General features: G+C 36.1%; 1 pseudogene; it reads left to right on the top strand.

Moving 5' to 3' along the window:
* The first annotated feature begins 7,612 nt into the window (after positions 1 to 7,612).
* Positions 7,613 to 21,583, top strand: part of LOC123821826 — a 29,624-nt pseudogene continuing 15,653 nt past the window's right edge.

Here is a 21,583-nt window from a genome sequence, read left to right on the forward strand (position 1 = left end):
CTGATTTTTGTTTGGAGAGAGATATTGCATCATCCCTGATGATTGCTAACTACAAATGCAACCTAAGAAATGGTCCAATTAAAAGTATTCAGAGACTTCAGTTTTTAGAACACTAGGCAAGAATTTTAAGGGCCCATGGTAGAGCACTATTCCAACAGATGGTTTAAGAAAGAGTATACATGTTTGAAATTTACAGCTAGAAACAAACAAACAAATAATGAGGAAGATTTACAAACCAAATAAAATACATAGAAATGAAAAATGCTATAAAGATGAAGCAAATGGGTAGATTAAAAAGCAGAATTGCTGAATGTAGAAGTATTAAACTAGAAGATGTAAGAACCTGTTCAGAATAAAAAAATGGGGAAAGGCACTTACTCCTTTTGTGGTTCACGTGTTGTCACTCTGTTTTGTATTTTTACTACTTTCCTGGTTGTAAAATAAGGGATTAAAACATGAGGCTTTGATGTCAAGTTGGTGTTATCTCAGTCCCACCCTGTAAGAGCTGTGTGATTTTGAAAATATTGTTTAGGCAGAGCCTCCGCATTCTCATTTTTGAAATGGCAATAACTATCTCACAGGCTTTTTTGAGAATTAAATATTTTAGCATCTAAACAGTTCAGGTTGTGGTACATGTTTATTAAATGTTAGATATCTTAGGTACTACTTCCTTCCTTTAGCTTACCAAGTCTGAAATGTACATGGCAGCTTCACTAATTGATTAATCTCTTCAGTTCTCCCAGTTCAAAACTTTTAATCTTGGACTTGACCAAAGTATTTTTTGTCTTCTCATTAAATAACTTCATCCACCCATGACTAGTAACCACTTCACAATGAAGATATCTTTATATTCATATCCAGCTTTGTTATCTTTTTTTCTAGTGAACTACAGATTGTTTGGAAAATTTGACTCATGTGAAACACAGGTGGATTCATGGCCTCATCATTTTATCAAGTCCAGTCCTTTTCCTGATTTCTCATTGCAGTAAATGTTTTCATCCTCAGCCACTTATTTTAAAATTGAGGAAACAGAAGAGTTTACCCAAATCCTTCCTCTCCCCTACTTTCCATGTATAATCGGCAACTAAATGTAATTAATTCCATCTTCTAAATGTTTCTCAAATATTATTTTTTACACTCTTTTGTATATAATTTCTTAGCTTCATTACACTAACAGGATACCTTATGACATTGGCCTTCAGGATAAGGTCAAGCTATCTTGATTGCTAAAGCAATCATTCCAAATCCAAAGGCATAATTCTACCTGAAATATGTACTCTGTATGTTAAGTTTCTCCTAAATCACCATCAAGTAACTACAAAAAAATCTACAGGAAAAGCACTCCAACAGTAACTTCTCAGGGAATAGAAGCCTTCCCCTTCAACCATAGATCTGGTGTCATGTCTCATAAGAGCAGAGATACATTTTTCAGGGACATATGAAAGGGCATACCTTCTCAGATCTTATTTTATCATATTATGGTAGTGGTATAATTATATGTATCTCTCACCAGATAAGGAGTTTTCAGTGCCCTGATTAGTAGTTGCCAGGGAGTAAGCAAAAACTATGTATGTATTACCTCATTTAATCATTGTGAACTTCTGTGCAGTTGATAATGTTATGAGAATTTCACAGATGAGGACATTAAGGGTCACAACAGAAATTAAGTAACTTGCTGAATACCCCTTAGATAAACAGTAGTGAAGACAACATTTAAACTAAATATAAGACAAAGTACTTCCAGAGCTAGTTTTCTTAACCCCTATACTATACTCTCTCCTTAGGACATTAAGAGCCATTTCTCTGTTTCTGTAGCTTCACTGTCTAGTACAATACAAGAGCAGTAATAGACATATTGTAAATATACACTGGATCTTTATTAATTCATAAATGAATAAATGAGAAGTAAAGAATAAATGAATATTTAATAGAGTATTTTTACTTTGATATGGTGGATTTGCATTGAAAATAAGATTTGGCCAGAACTCAAGCAAGTGTCTGCACTTAAAATATTTAAAATATTAATAAAAACCATACTGGAGTCAAAATAGTCATAAAAGAAAAAATATATAATATTTTTAAATATGGGAGTATTATTCTATAGATTATAAAAATTTTCACTGAGTTTTTAATAAAGGTATTATACTTTGCTTTATACTCAAAGATAGAGTTGAAATATAGCCATACTCAAAATGTGTCTGTAAAATTCTCTTTGTTCCTCACCAACCATATTTTTGGCAATTTTAGAAATAAGGACATGAGAAGCTTAACAAAATACAACATCATCAGATTCCTCATCTGTAAAATGAGGACAATGGGCTATGCAGTCTCGAAGGTCCCTTCTAGCTCCATCATTTAGAATCTTCTGACTTAATTTATAGCATATGTTTTACTAGTGCACTGCATGTTTTCTTTTAGTTCCAGATTAATTTCTTTCTTTCTCTAAATCTATAGACTAATCCTAACTGTCATGCCTAATCCATAGGCTAGTTTGTATGGTGAAAAAATCCATTGAGGACATTGCAAAGAATCCACAATTTGAAGAATTCACAATTTGGGAGACCCTCCATGCCTGTATTGAAACAGCTTTTTAAGAACCTTAAGCATCTGGGGAAGTCATCCAAAGAAAGGCCATCCACTGTGCTTTGATATCTGCACTGAAGCACTGCCTGCCATATGCTTGGGGAGAGCCCAGCCTGTTAGACCCATGCCTAGGGCTGACATTTCCCATTGTTCCTGCCCCAGAAATGACACCAGAGTGTTTTTCAAGTATAAGTGAAATAAAATTTCATTTCAGTAGAATGCCAAATGAAACTGAGATTATATGATATTACATTAATTAAGTCAACATTGTGTTTTAGAGGTGAATAGAGGGGAAAATAAAAAAAATACTGAAAGAGCAATATTTCAAAACATATGTGCAGAAGTGGATAGTTTATAAAATGTTTCTCAGATAGTTTTTGTTTAATATTTGATGAGTTCTCTGAGAATATTCATAATTACTTTTATTTTATAAATTTAAAAGAATTGTTAGCTATTTAATAGTAGCCCAAAATTAGTAAATATGGGGTTTGAACTCAAACTCCAAACCCCTTTTACAAATTCTTAACTTCTTATGACTGCACCTCATCCTAAGAGTGAGGATGATCAATTATTTATACCCAAGGCATATTTGACTCTCTAAAATAATTTATACACATATATGGAAGGTAAACAAATCCTAGAATAAAAAATAATTTGTATGGATTGTCATTTAAGTGACAATTTTATATAGCTTATAGCTTATTTGTATAATGACACAACTATTTTATAAAATATTAAATTTTATATTCTTATTCTCTATCAGTGAAAACAGTTAAGAATATGATTGAGCACTAATGATATATACTAATCAAGCATTATTTGACTTATACAAAAATGATATTTAAAGTATCTTTAAAAACATAAAGCAAACCTTTCCACCTGAACTCTGTCAGGACCAACTCATTTTTGATACCTTCTTTTGTGAGAAACCACTGCCTTACTTGGTTTCTGCCTTTTGTTTATGAACAGTACATCAAATAGCTAAAAATAGTGTTTCTTAGACTTCCTGGGCACATGACCTATGAGTTATAAGCAGCAGTTGTTGGGTGGCTTCAAATGAAGGTTTTTGTGTGGAAGACTCAATGGAATGCATATTTTGCCCTTTGCCCTTTTACACTCATCCTGGATAAAGGTTGGGATGGTGCTGCTTGTGACATTGCAAATTTGGAACTTCCTTCATACTATGAAGAAAAGTATGAAACTTAGTTTCTACTAAAGATGCTGAGAAAAGAAAGAAGGAAGGTACTATTGTGATGGATGTTGGTGCCATTGCAACAGCCCCAGCCTGCCTGGCTCTGGTCTTATTTGCATGGTACATATTTAATTGTGACACTATTTTTCCAGTTCCCCCTAGCTAAACACAATACCTGACACATTGACACTGAACCAATCATTGTATTCACAGAAAATGGTGGAACTGATTGGCTTGTGTCTGATTTCTGTCCATTTAGATATATGAATGGATATTTGAAAATCTAGGCCAATCAGTGCCCACATCAAAAAACCATATAGATGTTATTAAAAGGGGGAAATCCAGGTCATGTTAAAAAGGGAAAAAGAGACCCTGGCCAGGTAGCCCAGTTGATTAGAGCATCATCCTGATGCTCCAGGGTTGAGGGCTTTATCTCCAGTCATGGCACATGTAAGAGTCAGCTAATGCATGCACAAATAAGTAGTATGAGAAATTGACATTTCTTTCTCTCCCACCTTTCCCCTCTCTTTCTAAAAAACAATCAATAATTCTTTTACAGAGGAAAAAGAAATAATGAATGATGGGTAGTCCCTCACAAATGTCCACTCTAATATCCATGTATATAATTTATTTAACTATTCCTCCATTTGAGGATATCTAGACTGTTTCTATTCTATTATTATCACAAGCAATGTCTTATTAACTACTTTATAGATAAATCATTGTAAGAGTTTTTTTTTCTTTTTAGTAGATTACTGAGAATTAATGTTATAAATCTTATCAAATTTTCTTTTAACCGTTAACATAATTTGCTAAATTGATTTTATAACATTTTTTTCAACCACAAATTCTGTCCCATGTATAACAATGCTCATTGAAAGTATAGTTACCATCATTATCATTAATTTTCATCATCATATAGATTTTGCTTAATAGCATATGCAAAAATTATCTTGTGTATTGACTTCAATTTCTTTTATTTAAACAAGTAGTTTTAGTTTTCAAATATGGATTTTACATGTAAATCACAAAATATTTTATACAAATTTCAAAAGTGTAAAGTATTATTTAAACAAATGTAAATTAAAATGTCTGACAGTGGTTCTCAACCTTGAGTGCACACATCAGAATAACTGAGGGCTTTCTTTCTCCAGCTTTAGTGAAATGTAATTGATAAATGAAATTATATATATTTAAGGTGCATGACATTATGATTTTATAAATATACATATATAGTGAAATGAATACCACAATCAAGTTAATTAACACATCAGCACTTCACATAGTTACCACATTTTGTTTGTGTGTGATGAGCACACTTAACATTTACTCCGAGCAAATCTCATGTATACATTAACTGTGGTCCCCATGCTGTACACTAGATCCACAGAACCTACTAATCTTGTAACTGAAAGTTAGCAACCCATTTCCCCCACCTCCAACCCCTTCACAACGCCATCTACTCTCTTTTCTATGGGTTCATCTTTTTCAGCTTGCACATGTGAGTGAAATCAAATAGTATTTCTCTGTCTTTCTCTTATTTCACTTAGCACAATGCCCTCCAGGTTCATCCATGTTGTTGCAAATGGTAAGATTTCCATCTTTTATTTTTTGCTGAATACTATTTCATTGCATATGTATACACTACATTTTTGTTATCCATTCATGCATAAAGGGGAACAGGCTTGACTGTCACATCTTGACTGTCCTCCTGATGAATGCTGCTGTAAACACAGGAGTGCAGAGAATTTGGAGACATACATTTCATGTCCTTCCCACATAAACCCAGAAATGCAACTTGTGGATCATATGACAGTTAGATTTTTAATTTTAATTTTAACTATATTTCTCTTTTATGAACACTTTATGCCATTAATTTTTCTGAGAATTGTATGGTTTGCATAAGAATTATTTTTTATCTTTTTCATTTGTGCCAAATATTTTTCCATATCTTTAAATGTATTTAAATTTTATAATCTCTTCAATCGCAAGATTTCCAATTGTAGGATAAACCAAGCTTGTGAAGCATCTTTTGTGATTTCTTCCATTGCTTTTAATTTTCTTATACTAAATCTTTTTTATTAGTCTTTAAAAATAGTTTCTTGTTTTGTTGATTAACTCTATGGGCAGTTAATTAAACTTTCACTTTTTTATTTTTATTGATTTCTTTTCTACAATTTATTTTATTGATGACATTTTCCCATGTTTAGCAAAACTCTCATTAATATTTAATATTTTTTATTTTATAAAACAAATTTAAGGACATAAATTCCCCTCCAAGTTCTTATTTAACTTCATTAAATTTTACAATCATGCTGCTATTTAATCATAATTAATTTTAGTTTATAAAATATTTTACATTCACTATTCATAAATCCATTTTTGTGTTCCAGATCTATAGATTTAAGAACATCTATTTTTTCTGATTCTTTTAAATTGAATTAATTGGGGTGACCTTGGTCAATAAAATTATATAGGTTTCAGGTGGAACATGTTTGTTATTGAATTGCTAATGTCATACTGCAGTCAAGGAATGTTTCTCCATGTGGAGTTGATACTCTATAATTTGATGAAACTATCTTGCAACCTAGAATCAATATATTTTTGTAAATGCTACATGTGTCTCTGAAAAGTTTGTGGGGAGAGACATCAACAAGACAGCAAAACAGGAGTTTCCTAACTCTTCCTCCTTCCAAAGAGATCTGCACAGGCTCAAGAGCTACACCAGAATCAATTATCTCTGAGAGAGAAGAAGGGAGGGAAGAGAAGAAGAAGGGAAGGGGAAGGGGAAGGGAAGGGAAGGGAAGGGAAGAGAAGAGAAGAAGAAGGGAAGGGTGAGGATGAGGGAAGGGTAAGGGTGAGGGAAGGGTAAGGGGAGGGGAGGGGAGGGGAGGGGAGGGGAGGGGAGGGGAGGGAAGGGAAGGGAACTGGTTGATACTCTCCTCCACCACGAGCAACTGAGAAATACTCCCATGAAATATGTAGGAAAAGCTGAGATACACTTTCATCAAAAGCCGCAGCCCTGGCCCAGCGCTCTATAATCTAGAAGGAACCTCCAATCCCCAGCTTTTCCCTGGGGCATAAAGACAATGGACTGCACATTAAAGGCATCAACTTTTACTGTTGCTACTTGAAGGACTGAGCCCTACCTCACCTATTTCTGGCAGCTGCCAGAGCCCACGTTCAGTAGTCTCTGGGACCACCGAGAACAAAGAGGCCTGTTTAAATCAGCGGAAGGACACGCAGGTGTGGCAGCAAGAACTGCTGCTCAGCGTGGAGCCAGAGTGCCGCACAGCAAGGCCCAGCCTCCGCTTCTCCTTGGAAGGGCTGAACTGCACATTTAACTCTCCTACCTTTCGCTGCTGACTGGGTCCTGTGGGACTTGCACACCTTTATGGTGAGGCCAGAGTAAGTACGTCGCCACCCACAGCAGGTTTGCGATAGACGGTGGGAGCAGCTGAAGGGTGAGGCTAAATTGGGTGGTGTTGGTGGGGTCCCCTCCGCCCCTTTCCCCTTTCGGGGAAATATTTAACATATGACTCTAGGTTTTACCCGAGGAGTTAGACTGACTTCCAGCTGCTGCCTGAGGGTCTGGCTTCTGATTAGCAGGTGTCTGGGTGGGCCTAGCATTTACTAGCGCCTCTGGGTTTACAGTGAACATAGGGCACTTTCACTGACTCTACAAGGCTCTCCTGGGACTCCCTTCATGGGTAAGCTCCTGCAGTAAAGCCCAGCCTCCCACTTTCCCCTGGAAGGGTTAAACCACACATCTCGTGCCCCACCTTTTCCAAATGTGTCCCCAAGGTCGCTTCTTCTAACCAGCTTGTCTGTGGGAATATGGGAGCTGAGAAGCAGGAATCACTGGTCCTCTGGGAATTTGAAATAGCAGGTGAGTACTTACTCCAGAGATGGAAACAAGCCTCTAGCCCACTTACGGATCTCTGAGAGCTGATGGGGCCTGGGAGTGGCTTGTCCTCTGGGAGTGACAGCAAAACTGGTGGGGAAGTGCGTGTGTTCTGAATGAGAGTGTTCCCCCCCAGCATAGTGCAGAGTGAGTGGGCAATAAACTCCAGCTCCCAGGTTCTCCCTCAGAAGGGAAGGAATTGGACACACATCTAGCAGCTGCTACTCTGGAGACTGGCTTCTAGCTACCTGTCTTAGGAACTGGAGGGGCTTCCCACTCCCTAGTCTCAGGTGGTAACTATGTGAAGAGATGGTTGTGTGAATAAGCTTGACTACAGTGATCATGAGCTCTGTGTACATATATCACACTGTACACCTTAAATATATACTCGTGCATGTGTGTATATATGTATATTTAAATTAAAAGAAAAAAATATGTATTTTCCATGTCTTTTGGGGAGCAGAACAGTGTTATAGATATTTCTATTAGAACAGTTCATAAACTATTCAATACATTATTCAAACCTTCCAAAACTTTAACTGTTTTACCTGCCATATCTATTATTTCCAGGACTTATTATAATAAATTGTCCATTATTACTAGTTTTTTTTAAATAACTTTTTTTAGAAACCACAGAACATACCCTTTTAGATAGCATCTTTTTACAGGATACAGTGGAAGACAGAATTTTTTTAATGTTATAACCTTACTCCTCTTTCAAAACTCTGCTGACATAATAGTTCATAAATAACATCTTTCATGCTGTCCATAACTCATCAAAATTGTCATCAATATTACTAAAGCCCTCAATTCTCAGAAATTGACTTCTGAGTCTCTTAAAAGAAGATCTCCCTTCTTGGGATGCTTTGTTTATTGGTATCAGGACTAGCAAGATATATTTTAATATTGTGTATGGCTCATGTAAACCTATTTAGAAAATTGCATCCTCCTAAACAAATATACATAAAATTTAATGTTAATATATTAATTTACAATCCCAATGATTTGTTTTAGGTTTACCCCATATATCTATTATAAAATAGGAGAGTTTACTTGGTTTCTCTCATTTTCAAATTAATTATATATTTAATCAATCAGACTCATGGACTGATATTCTTAATGTCAAGAACATGGGAGATTTAGGAATAAGTCAGCAGGCAATTTATTACATTTACTATGCTGTTCTTGAGAGACTGGAACACTGATGTTCATCCTTCTTGGCATCCGAGCCTGGTGTAAGTCTGCATGGGACTGAATTCTAATTAGAAGGTTTCTTGAGGGATAACAAACAGTCATTAAGTTAAATTTTATGTTTAATAATCATCTTTTCCTAGTTAGTATACTCTTAGTCATCTTGATTGGGTTTGGGGATATTCTACATCTTTACTTTAGAATGAAATTTTCATTTAGGATGGGATAGTTCTAGGAGGGCATCTCCCAAATATTACATGTTTTTCTATCTTTTCTCACCAGTAGGTGCTTTATTGAAATGTAAAGGCCACATCTTCCAACTTATTCTCAAAATTCTCATGTGCTGATAAATTTTTATCTTTTTCCTGTTTTTGAGATGCTAAAAGTAAGAATGGCTGACAATGTTTCCTGACCTATAATTGGCCTTTGAGATCATAAATAGAAGTTACACTAAAATATATGCTTTTGATATGGTTTTTGATTTATAAATCTAAAAAATGTTTAGGCACTACTGCTTAAATAAGAGTAAAAATGGGGGAGGAAGATGGCGGCCTTACTGTAGGCAGCGTTTCTCTCGGCTTCTGTGAAGAGGGGGGAAACTCTCGGATCGGTGGAGAGGCAGAGCAAGTGGGCTGGGTTGCCGAATCACTTTTGAAAGCAGGACATCAGAAATTATTGCAATCACTGGAAAACCAGACGGTAAGAAGACGGATACAGGACAAAAGGGCCCAAGAAACAGCGCGGGGTCTGGGGTGCGCAGACCCCAGGCCCGCCCGGTGCTCCGGGCTCTGCCCCAGGGATCCCAGGAGAGGGAAGTTGCTGCTCCCTTCCTCCCCCGAATACGGGGGTGAGCAACTCCAGGGGAGAACGGGTTGCTAGAAGGAACAGATTGGCCAGTTGGACTGAGAAAAAATCGCCCAGGGAATATGAAATCCCGCCCAGAGGCCGAGAAGTGAGAGCCTCTAGCAAACAGGACCAGGGGCATCTCTAGCCTGGTGGAAGTGCAGAGCGGTAGTGTGCACAAGCCGGCCGCGCTCGGCTCGCGCCCCGTAGGGAGGCAGGAATCGCGCGCTGCGATCCCGGAATCTCTCGCTGCGATCCCAGGAGGGACGAGGGGCTGGGTGGGTTCCTTCAGTGGTGGCTCAGAGATTTCCAGCTAGCCCGACCGGGAGAGCCGGGAAAGGCGCCAACATTCCCTCGGAGAGCTGTTCCTCGGAGAGCTGTTCCACGGGGAACACGGAGCTGGAAACGGCTGGGCTCCCGCACCTTCATCGGGAAGACACTCTCTCGCACCAGTGTGTCTTGGAGCGCCCCGGGTACCTGACAGACTTGCTGAGTTCTGGTTGTGAGAGACAGAAGCATTTCAAAGGCCCCTCAGCCAGCTGAAGCTAGCAAGATCAGAAAAACTGGTCTGGCCAGTTAGAAACCAACAAGAGGTTTTTTGTTTATTTGTTGTTTGTTTGTTTGTTTGTTTTTTGGTTTTGTTTGGTTTTTATTGGTTTCTCTGGCTGTTGTTGGTTGACTGATTTTATCTTGTGTTTTATGTGACTTTTTTTTCAATTCTCATTATTTTTATCTCGCAATCCCTTATGTTTCTCTTCCATTCAACCTAATATTATTCTTTCCACTCCAAATTTAGCTCTCCTGCACCACATCTTCTGCTTTTCTTTCCTTCTGTTTTAATCTTGCAAGTTACTGTAAATTTGTATTATCTTTTTCTCACTTTTATGACATTTTTTATTTTAATAATATTTTTGGTACTCTTTTTTCTTTCTGTATAATCTTCTTTGCTTGGCTGGTTATACTGTCATTTGATAGGTTCCCCCTGGTATCTCAGTCACAAGGTGTTGATAAGTTACTATCCTTCATCTGCGTTCCATTAATACACTTCTCAAGGTTCTATACTCTTTATTCTTGTTATCTAGACCTCATCGATTCTGCCACAAGACTGTCACTTTACTATTACTGCTAGTAAGACCTAGTCTATACAATTGTAAATGCTTCTCAATACCCCCTACCTGATCTCAGCCCACTTTGCAATTTTCTGAACTATACTATTGTGGGGGGTTGTCTCTATTCTTTTACTCACTACTCCTATATACTAATCTTTAGTCCAACCCTACCTTAGAAGCTGACCTCCCACAGCCTCACAGCTTTCTAGATCCAACTAACAATCCTCTCGTCCCCAATAAGAGTCTTACCTTCTTTCCATCCTTTCTAAAACGTGGATAGTGGGGGTGGAGGATCACGGCTACACTATAAGGAGCCAAAGGATAACCCATCTCTTCTCTACTGGCTGCTAAAGTAAATATCATAGTATACTATCTTGCTGTTTTAAACCATTTTGCCTTACTCCTCCAACTGATCCCAAAAAAGAGTAGGGGGAAGCTGTGACCACCAGGATACACGAAGGAGATTGCACCACTGAAACACACAAAAAATTCTACCACAGAAGTTCACACCATAAATACAGGGAACCAGAACAGTTCAAATTAACAAACAAGAAGAACAAAGAAGAAACCCACGAACAATGAGAAAACAAAGAAACAACCCCCAACTGAAGGGAAACGAGGAAGCCTCAGGAAAAATGCTAAATGAAATAGAGGCAACCCAACTATCAGATAGTGAGTTCAAAACAATGATTACCAGGAAGTTCAATGAACTCACAATGAGCTTTCAGAAATTAGAGGGAAACTACATCAATCTCACTGCAAACTATATAAACATGAAAAAGGAAATAGAAACTCTCAACAAAGGTCAAGAGGAAATGAAGAATACAATTTCTGAACTGAAGAACACAGTAGAAGGAATGAAAAGCAGGATCGATGAAGCAGAAGATCGGATTAGCGAGCTGGAGGACAAAGTAGAAAACAGCATCCAGAAAGAGCAAGAAAAGGAAAAGAGGCTCAGAAAGAATGAGGAGGGATTAAGAGAAATGCAAGACAATATGAAACGTAATAATATCCATATAATAGGGATACCAGAAGGTGAAGAAGAAGAGCAAGGGATCGAAAACCTAGTTGAACAAGTAATGAAGGAGAACTTCCCTAATTTGATGAGAGAAAAAGTCACACAAATCCAGGAAACACAGAGAGTCCCAATCAAGAGGAACCGAAAGAGACCCACCCCCAAGGCACATCATAATTAAAATGACAAAATTTCAAGACAAAGAGAGAATCTTAAAGGCAGCAAGGGAGAAGAAGGAAGTAACATACAAGGGAGCCCCAATAAGGCTAACAGCTGACTTCTCAATGGAAACACTTCAAGCCAGAAGAGAATGGCAAGAAATACTTCAGGTAATGAGAACCAGAGGTCTGCAACCAAGGCTACTATATCCAGCAAGGCTCTCGATCAAGATTGAAGGCCAAATAAGAAGCTTCCCAGACCAAAAGAAGTCTAAAAGAATACACCTCGACCAAACCAGCTCTGCAAGAGATTCTAAAAGGACTGCTTTAAGGAGGAGAGAAGAAAGAGAGAGAGAGAGAGAGAGAGAGAGAGAGAGAGAGAGGAACACACGTACATAAAAGACAATGAATAAGTACCTATCAATAATAACCTTAAACGTAAATGGATTAAATGCTCCAATCAAAAGACATAGAATAGCTGATTGGATAAGAAAAAAATGACCCACATATCTGCTGTCTACAAGAGACCCACCTCAGGATAAAAGACCTACACAGGCTGAAAGTGAAGGGCTGGAAACAAATCTTCCAAGCAAATGGTCAGGAAAAAAAAAGCTGGGGGTAGCAATACTCATATCAGACAAAATAGACTTCCAAAAAAGGTCCATAAAGAGAGACCCAGAAGGTTACTTCATAATACTCAAGGGAAGAATCCATCAAGAAGACATAAATATTGTAAATATATATGCACCCAACATAGGAGCACCCAAATACATAAAGAAAATCTTAGAGGACTTCAAGAAAGATATGGACAGCAACACAATTATAGTGGGAGATTTTAACACCCCACTATCAAAAATGGACAGATCTTCTAAACAAAATATCAACAAAGATAGTGTGGCATTGAACAATACCCTGGATGAAATGGACTTTACTGATATATACCGAGCCCTCCATCCAAAAGAAGCTAAATATACATTCTTTTCAAATGTGCATGGAACATTCTCAAAGATAGACCACATGATAGGACACAAAACAAGCCTCAAGAATTTCAAGAAAATTGAAATCATACTAAGCATTTTCTCAGACCACAAGGGACTGAAGCTAGAAACCAACCCGAAGGAAAAAAAACCAAAAACACTCAAAATCATGGAGATTAAATAGCATGCTATTAAACAATGAATGGGTCAAGAATGATATTAGGGAAGAAATCAAAAGGTTTCTGGAAACAAATGAAAACGAACTCACTACAACCCAAAACTTATGGGACACAGCCAAGGCAGTCCTGAGAGGGAAGTTCATAGCGATACAGGCCCACCTAAAAAGGTTAGAAACTTTCCAAACAAACAACCTAACCCTACGTCTACAAGAACTCGAGGAACAACAACAAAGACAGCCCAGAGCAAGCAGAAGGAAGGAAATAACCAAGATCAGAGCAGAATTAAATGATATAGAGACTAAAAGCACAATTCTAAGGATCAATGAATCCAAGAGCTGGTTCTTTGAAAAGATAAACAAAATAGACAAGCCTTTAAGCAGACTCATCAAGAAAAAAAAGAGAAGACCCAAATAAACACAATCAGAAATGAAAGAGGAGAGATTACAACAGATACCACAGAAATACAAAGGATTGTAAGAAATTACTACGAAGAACTGTATGCCAAAAAATTTGAAAACCTAGATGAAATGGACAACTTTCTAGAAAAATATAATCTTCCAAAACTCAATGAAAAAAGAAGCAGAAAGTCTGAACAGACCAATAACAACAAAAAGAAATTGAAGCAGTAATCAAAAAAACTCCCAACACACAAAAGCCCGGGACCAGATGGTTTCACAGGAGAATTCTACAAAGCATTTAAGGAAGAGCTAACCCCTATCCTTCACAGACTATTCCAAAAAATCCAAAAAGATGGGAGTCTCCCAAACTCTTTTTATGAGGCCAACATCATCCTAATTCCAAAACCAAATAAAGACACAACAAAGAAAGAAAACTTCAGGCCAATATCACTGATGAACATTGACGCTAAAATCCTCAACAAAATACTGGCAAACCGCATCCAACAATACATTAAAAAGATTATACACCATGACCAAGTGGGATTCATTCCAGGGATGCAAGGATGGTTCAATATTCGCAAGTCAGTAAATGTAATACATCACATAAACAAAAGCAAAGACAAAAACCACATGATCATATCAATTGATGCAGAAAAAAGCATTTGATAAGGTACAGCACCCATTCATGATAAAAACACTCGGCAAAGTGGGAATAGAGGGAGCATTCCTCAACATAATAAAGGCCATATATGAGAGACCTTCAGCCAACATCATTCTCAATGGGCAAAAAATTAAAACCTTTTCCATTAAGATCAGGAACAAGACAAGGCTGTCCACTTTCACCACTTCTATTCAATATAGTACTGGAAGTTTTAGCCACAGCAATCAGACAAGAAAAAGAAATAAAAGGCATCCAAATCGGAAAGGAGGAAACAAAACTATCACTGTTTGCAGACGACATGATAGTATACATAGAAAATCCTATTGACTCTACCAAAAAACTGCTTGACCTAATAAATGAATTTGGCAAAACAGCGGGATACAAAGTCAATATCCAGAAATCAAAGGCATTTCTGTACACCAACAATGAAACAGCAGAAGCAGAGATCAAGGAAAAAAATCCCATTTGAAATAGCATAAAGAAAAATAAAATATCTAGGAATAAACCTAACCAAAGAGGTAAAAGACCTGTATTCAGAAAACTACACAACACTGAAGAAAGAAATCAAGGAAGACACAAACAAATGGAAACATATACCGTGTTCATGGATTGGAAGAATTAATATCATCAAAATGTCCATACTACCCAAAGCAATTTACACATTCAATGCAATTCCTATTAAAGTACCAATGGCATATTTCACAGACATAGAACAAACACTTCAAAAAATTTATATGGAATTATAAACGACCCCGAATAGCTGCTGCAATATTGAGAAAGAAGAGTAAAGTAGGAGGGATCACAATACCCGACACTAAACTATATTACAAGGCTACTGTAATCAAAACAGCCTGGTACTGGCATAAAAGCAGGCACATAGACCAATGGAACAGAACAGAGAGCCCAGAAATAAGCCCAAGTCTCTATGGTCAATTAATATTTGACAAAGGAGGCAGCAACATAAAATGGAATAAAAATAGCCTCTTCAACAAATGGTGTTGGGAGAACTGGACAGCCACGTGCAAAAAAAATGAAACTTGAGCACCAACTTACACCATATACAAAAATAAATTCAAGGTGGATAAAAGACTTAAATATAAAACATGACACCATTAAAGTCCTAGAGGAGAACGTAGGTAGGAAAACCTCAGATATTTCACGAAGAGACTTTTTTAATGACGTATCCCCTAGAGCAAGGGACATAAAGGAAAGAATAAACAAATGGGACCTCATCAAAATTAAAAGCTTCTGCACAGCTAAAGAAAACAGTATGAAAATTAAAAGAGAACCAACCGTATGGGAAAACATATTTGCCAATGACACCTCAGACAAGGGTCTAATCTCCAAAATATATAGAGAACTTACACGACTGTACTCTAAGAAGGCAAGGAATCCAATTAAAAAGTGGGCAAAGGACTTGAACAGACACTTCTCCAAGGAGGACATACAGAAAATCCAAAGACACATGAAACGATGTTCAGTATCGCTAGCTATCAGAGAGATGCAAATTAAAACCACAATGAGATACCACTTCACACCAGACAGAATGGCCATCATAAACAAAGCAACAAACAACAAGTGTTGGAGAGGTTGTGGAGAAAAGGGGACCCTAGTGCACTGTTGGTGGGACTGCAGACTGGTACAACCACTATGGAAAGCAATATGGAACTTCCTCAGAAAACTAAAAAATGGATCTGCCTTTTGACCCTGCAATTCCACTGCTGGGACTCTATCCTAAGAATACTAAAACACCAATTCAAAAAGAACCTATGCATCCCAATGTTCACAGCAGCACAATTTACAATAGCTAGATGCTGGAAGCAACCAAGATGCCCATCAGTAAATGAATGGATCAAAAAACTATGGTACATTTACACTATGGAATTCTATGCAGCAGAAGGAAAGAAGGAGCTCCTACCCTTTGCAACAGCGTGGATGGAGCTGGAAAACATTATGCTAAGCAAAACAAGCCAGGCAGTGAAAGACAAATACCATATGATCTCACCTTTAACAGGAACCTAAATAACAAAACAAAGAAACAAGCAAAATGTAACCAAAGACACTGAAATAGAGGACAGGCTGATGGTGACCGGAGGGGAGAGAAGAGGGAATTTAAGGGGACAGTGGGAAGGGTTCACAGGAACCAAACTTAAAGGACACATGGTCATAGACTAAGGGGAGGGTGGTAATGGGAGGGAAGGGGGGAGGGTGGGAGGGGGAACTGGATTGGGAGTAAAAAGGAGAAAACTGTATATGAACAATGATTAATAAAAAAATAAAATAAAATAAATAAAATAAAAGAATAAAAAAAAGAGTAAAAATGCATTTATAGATACATTTTCAATTTTAAATGATAAAAATGATGACTTCCTTGTGCATGAGTTTATATCTAACATTCTATGATTCTGTATTTGCAACTGTATAATTGTAGCATCCTATACAATAGGTATGTAAATCACCAAGATCTTTTAATATTTCGTGTATACTAAGTCATTTTCTTCTCATATTCTTTTACAGATGAGGAACTAAGTGGCAGAGACATTGAATGACTTTCCTGGGTTACAGAACTAGGAAAGAATGAAGCAAGGATTCAATCTGAGCAGCCTTGTACTAAGTCCTCTCAGCTGTCTTGGGAACTCTGGCAACATGTGCTAAATAATGATAAATTAAACTATGTGCATTACCCACAAAGAGGATGGGAAAATTCTTATATGGTTATAAGAATCCAAGGGGATTCTTATAACCATTGTCTTGGAAGTGTTTGTAGAAGTGATCATGTTCTCAAAAAATATCTTCCAAGATATTATACAAAGTGAAATAAGTCAGACAGAGAAAGACAAACACCATATGATTTCACTTACATGTGGAATCTAAAGGACAAAATAAATGAACAAAATAAAAATAGAAACACACTCATAGATACAGAGACCAGATTGATGCTTGTCAGAGGAGAGGGAGGTTGGGGGACTGAAGGTGGAGGGATTAAGAAGTACAAATCCACAGTCACCAGATAGTCCTGGGGATGTACAGCATAGGTAAGATAGCCCATAACACTGTAGTAAATATGGATAGTGCCAGGGGAGTACCAGAAATCCTGGGGGGAGTAACTTTGTAAAGTATATGACTGTCTAACTGCTGTGCTGTACAGAAAACACACAAGAAAATTTTGGGGTTTTTTGCTGACACAGAACTCAAAATAACATTGAATGTAAACTGTAATGAAAAAATTTAAATCATTTGAAATGAAAAAAAAATCTACCAAGAAATTCAATTAAGACATGGTTAATATTTTTAAAAAATATTTATTTTAAAATAAAATGGAATTAGTTTTATATGGCAACATAAAATATAAAATGCCTAATGAAATAAAATATAGAGAACTTAACATTTACATTATAAATGTTTCTTGGAAGTAAAAAGAAGCAGGCAAATACTTGGATATTATATATTTATATATATGCCTAATAACATGATATTTTCTATATTCATTGGATCAGTCAAAAATAGTGTAAACTATAGACAAGATCACATGAAATTACATAAAATACTGAGGATAGGGTATTATTCATTGAGTACTGTGCCAGTTATGGAGTTATTATATGACTCCCAACTATAAAATTGATAAGATATAAAATAAAATATACATCAAATATAACTTATTAAGCAATATTAATAACATTACATTTAACATTGCAGGGTGCCCTTTGATACTTTCTTTAAAATTAGTTTTTTTTAACATGAAGTTACAAGTACAACTGTTTAATCTCAGATTGTTGGGGGTTGGTCACAATGTTTGAGAAACACTGGTTTTAAATTTACAGCAACTGCATTATATAGGTGCCATGATCTAGTTTTATAAAGTAATAGGTAGAATATCTGTGCAGACTAAAGCGCAAATATAAGGGGACATTATAGAATGACAAATTTGTAACAAATGACAACTTCATCTATATACACTTCATGTTACATTTCTGATTTTCAAAAATTATCAAAATGAGAATTTAAAGGGCCCATGCATGTATTTCAGCATTTGTTATTAAAAATACATTTTTAAAAATATTAAGTAATATACTGTAAGATAGAGATACTAATATTTTTTTATCTAGAATTATTTAAATTATGAAACATTTTAGTGCAACATTAAAGTTACAACTACTTTAGTACTTTAGTACAAATGGCATGGGAATAAATTAAAATATTAATAAATTGGTAGATATTACCCTTAGGAGTGGTACATAAAATATAAAATTTATATACACAAATATACTTAATGTGTTCAGAGATAGTCAATTGTGTTCTTTGACTTTAAATGTAATCCTCCCCTCAGGTGGGGAGAGGTTAAAATAGTTTACAAGGTTTCTTGGGGAGCCAAAATGTTGATAGTTAATATAATAGGATTGGCAGCTATTTTAAGTCAAAATTAGATCTTTAATCCTCTATCTACTACAGGTAGAATTAATTCATTACTAACCTCACAACAGATTTCAGTGAAAGTAGGTCTGCTGTGACTGTTAAATTGCAGTCGAAATTAGCGAATGTTCAAATGGTCTCATCAAGAAAACTGCATAATGTTATTTAGCACATTAACACAGTCCTCCAAATGCGGTTCAGAAGTGACTTTTTCCATCTTCATTTCACCATTGTGTGGCTCATTTGAAACAGCCAGTATGCCTGAGACAGTTTATAAATGTGGCTGAAGAAACTATTCAACACAGCTCGTTAACTAGCAATTTTACCTCAAGACCATCTTGAGCATTTGATTCCTTATGGTTTTTTCTTTTGATCAGTGTGTGTGTATATACACACACACACACTGTATATATATTGTTCTCTATATATACAGAATATATATAGTACAAGTTCTATATATATATATATATACACATATATATGGTGCAAGTTATAAATATACTTTTTGAGTGTGGTTGGTTTCTTGAGAGTCAACTGAGAGAATTCAGTGTTTTAGCTAACAATGATAGTTTAGATGCTTAATGTTTTATTTTCATTGTTCATATCTTGTCTTTCCCTGACATTCATAAGGTGAAAATGGTTAAGTAATTCGGGTAGTAGTTTCTGCTGTATAGTTGGCTTGCTCTACCTGAGTAAATACCAAACAATGCAGATTCTTAAAGTGTAATTCCAGTTGGCTGAAATAAGGGTCTCACCTGCTTTCTTCCTCTCTTCTCCACACTGGTTACTGATGGCAGTTTTCTATGAAGAATAAGAAATTAACTGACATTAACCCTCTTTATCCCCTGTTCTAATTTTTTACTTATACTTTCATTAGTAAATCTTCCATTTCTTAATTTAAAAGTTACATATATATAACTTGCTATTTCTTTACATACCAAGATCAAATATTATGTGTTGTTAGCCCATTGGGTAAGATGAAAATTTCATTCTTGTTTTTTCTATTTTTGTTGTCTTTTTATCTGTCCAATATTTCTTTTATATCATGACTTTTGTATTTTGATGCTAGTAAAATTTGTTATATTTACAATTCTGATTACAAAATGTATTTATTTCTGAAAATATAAATTTTCTATGAAATGTCAAATAAAAACTAGTAATGTTCAATATATTATGATTAAAAATTTTTGATTGTCTGGCTTAAACTTTAGCTATGAGGAAGCTTCCCATTATTTGCTTTGCTATCTTTGACATCAGCTCCTTAGAGTCTGAGGAGAGCTAGGTCCACGCACTCTGGGCTTACTGACTTTGTAGTAGCTCCTACAGACAGAAACTCCCAGCTGAGTGCCTAACTCAGAATTCCTCAGCACAGAGTGAATTCTACTATAGTCAGCAACTGTTTTCTCTTAGACAGCTGTGTTAGCAGATAGAGTAGGTTGAAGCCAGAGCCTGCTGTAACCATGAAGGAAATTCATCTGCCTTCAGCCTATAATGTGTCCATTGGACACATTTTACCAGTGAGAAATTGAGAAATTGCCTGGACTTGTATAGTACATATCTTGACACAAGTTTGTACTTAATGTATAGTTTCTAATCAGTCAATTACACCATTAGTCCAATCCCCCTATTTCCATCCACATATTCTGCATATTAGAGAAGGATTACATACATGAAGAATATTTCTGTTTCATTGTGTAATTAAATCTTATGAGTTTTTACCAGTCTTCCAGTTTTGATTCCTTCTCCTCTTATCCATTCCCTGACATATTTCTTTATACACTTAACATTCTAACTGCATTTCCTTCAATTTTTTAAATCCTCACCCAGTGATATGTTTTTATTGATATGAGAGAGAGAGAGGAAAGGGAAATGAAAGGGAGAGGAGGGAGGAGGGATAGAGAGAAGAAAGAGAGAGAGAAACATTAATGAAGAGAAACATTGGTCACTTACCAGACCTGGGTTTGAATCTACAACTTAGGTATGCACTCTGACCAGGAATCAAATCCCCAGCCTTTTGGGGTATGAGATGACACTCCAACAAACTGGGAAACCTGGACAGGGCCATTTACTTCATTTTTGATGGCCAATATATATTTTTTTATTTATGGGAAGTATAGTACTTATTTATATCCAAAGTGCAGTTGTTACACGTATTAAATGCACACATATTAAATCACTTAATCATCACAACCCTCAAAGGTAGATCCAATTACTATCCATTATAAAAGAGATGAAACTGAGGCTCCAAGAGGTGAACCTACTTGACGAAGATCACTGAACTGGTAAGAGGTACAGCAGGCAGCAGAGCACTGAAGTCGAGGCCTCCGTCACTCCAGTATTTCATCCCTCTTGATAATTATCAGGTTTGGTATGGGTACTTAGCTTTTTCCTTTAAAATAGTCCCTTTTTATATTTTCTTATTCCAACTTAGAAAAGTAAATGGAAAGTAATTCTTGAATTTTTGAACAATTAAAAAAGCCTTTACACTCGATAATTTTACAGTGTTGGTATTTAGGTAGAATCAGTGTTCAGTGGGCAGTGAAACCATTGCTCACTTCTTTACCTTTCAGTGTGGCTGATGAAGCCTGAGGATAGTTTGATTTTCATACTTTTATAGGAAAAGCTGATTCCATCCCTCTCAATGTGTTTGCAGCTTCTACTTTTCTCTGATGCTATAAAATTTCACAAGCCACATGTCAGAATGGAGACGTTTGCATATATCTTATTCAGCTCTTAAATCTGAACACATGTATAAATTTAATTCACAATATTTTTCTTCTATTGTATATTTTATTATTTTTCTTCCAGATTTCTGCTTAACTTTATTTTTTAAACTATTATTCATTATTTTTGAGACCCACACTTAATTTTTATTTGTCTAGAAAAATTTGTTCTTTACTTTTTCATTTTGGATAACTATAGAAATATTAATTACAATGAATATTGTAAAGGTTTTGCTTCCT

The sequence above is a fragment of the Phyllostomus hastatus genome, unplaced genomic scaffold (genome assembly GCF_019186645.2).
Source record: "Phyllostomus hastatus isolate PE091 unplaced genomic scaffold, TTU_PhHast_1.1 phas_contig_40, whole genome shotgun sequence".
Lineage (NCBI taxonomy): Eukaryota > Metazoa > Chordata > Mammalia > Chiroptera > Phyllostomidae > Phyllostomus > Phyllostomus hastatus.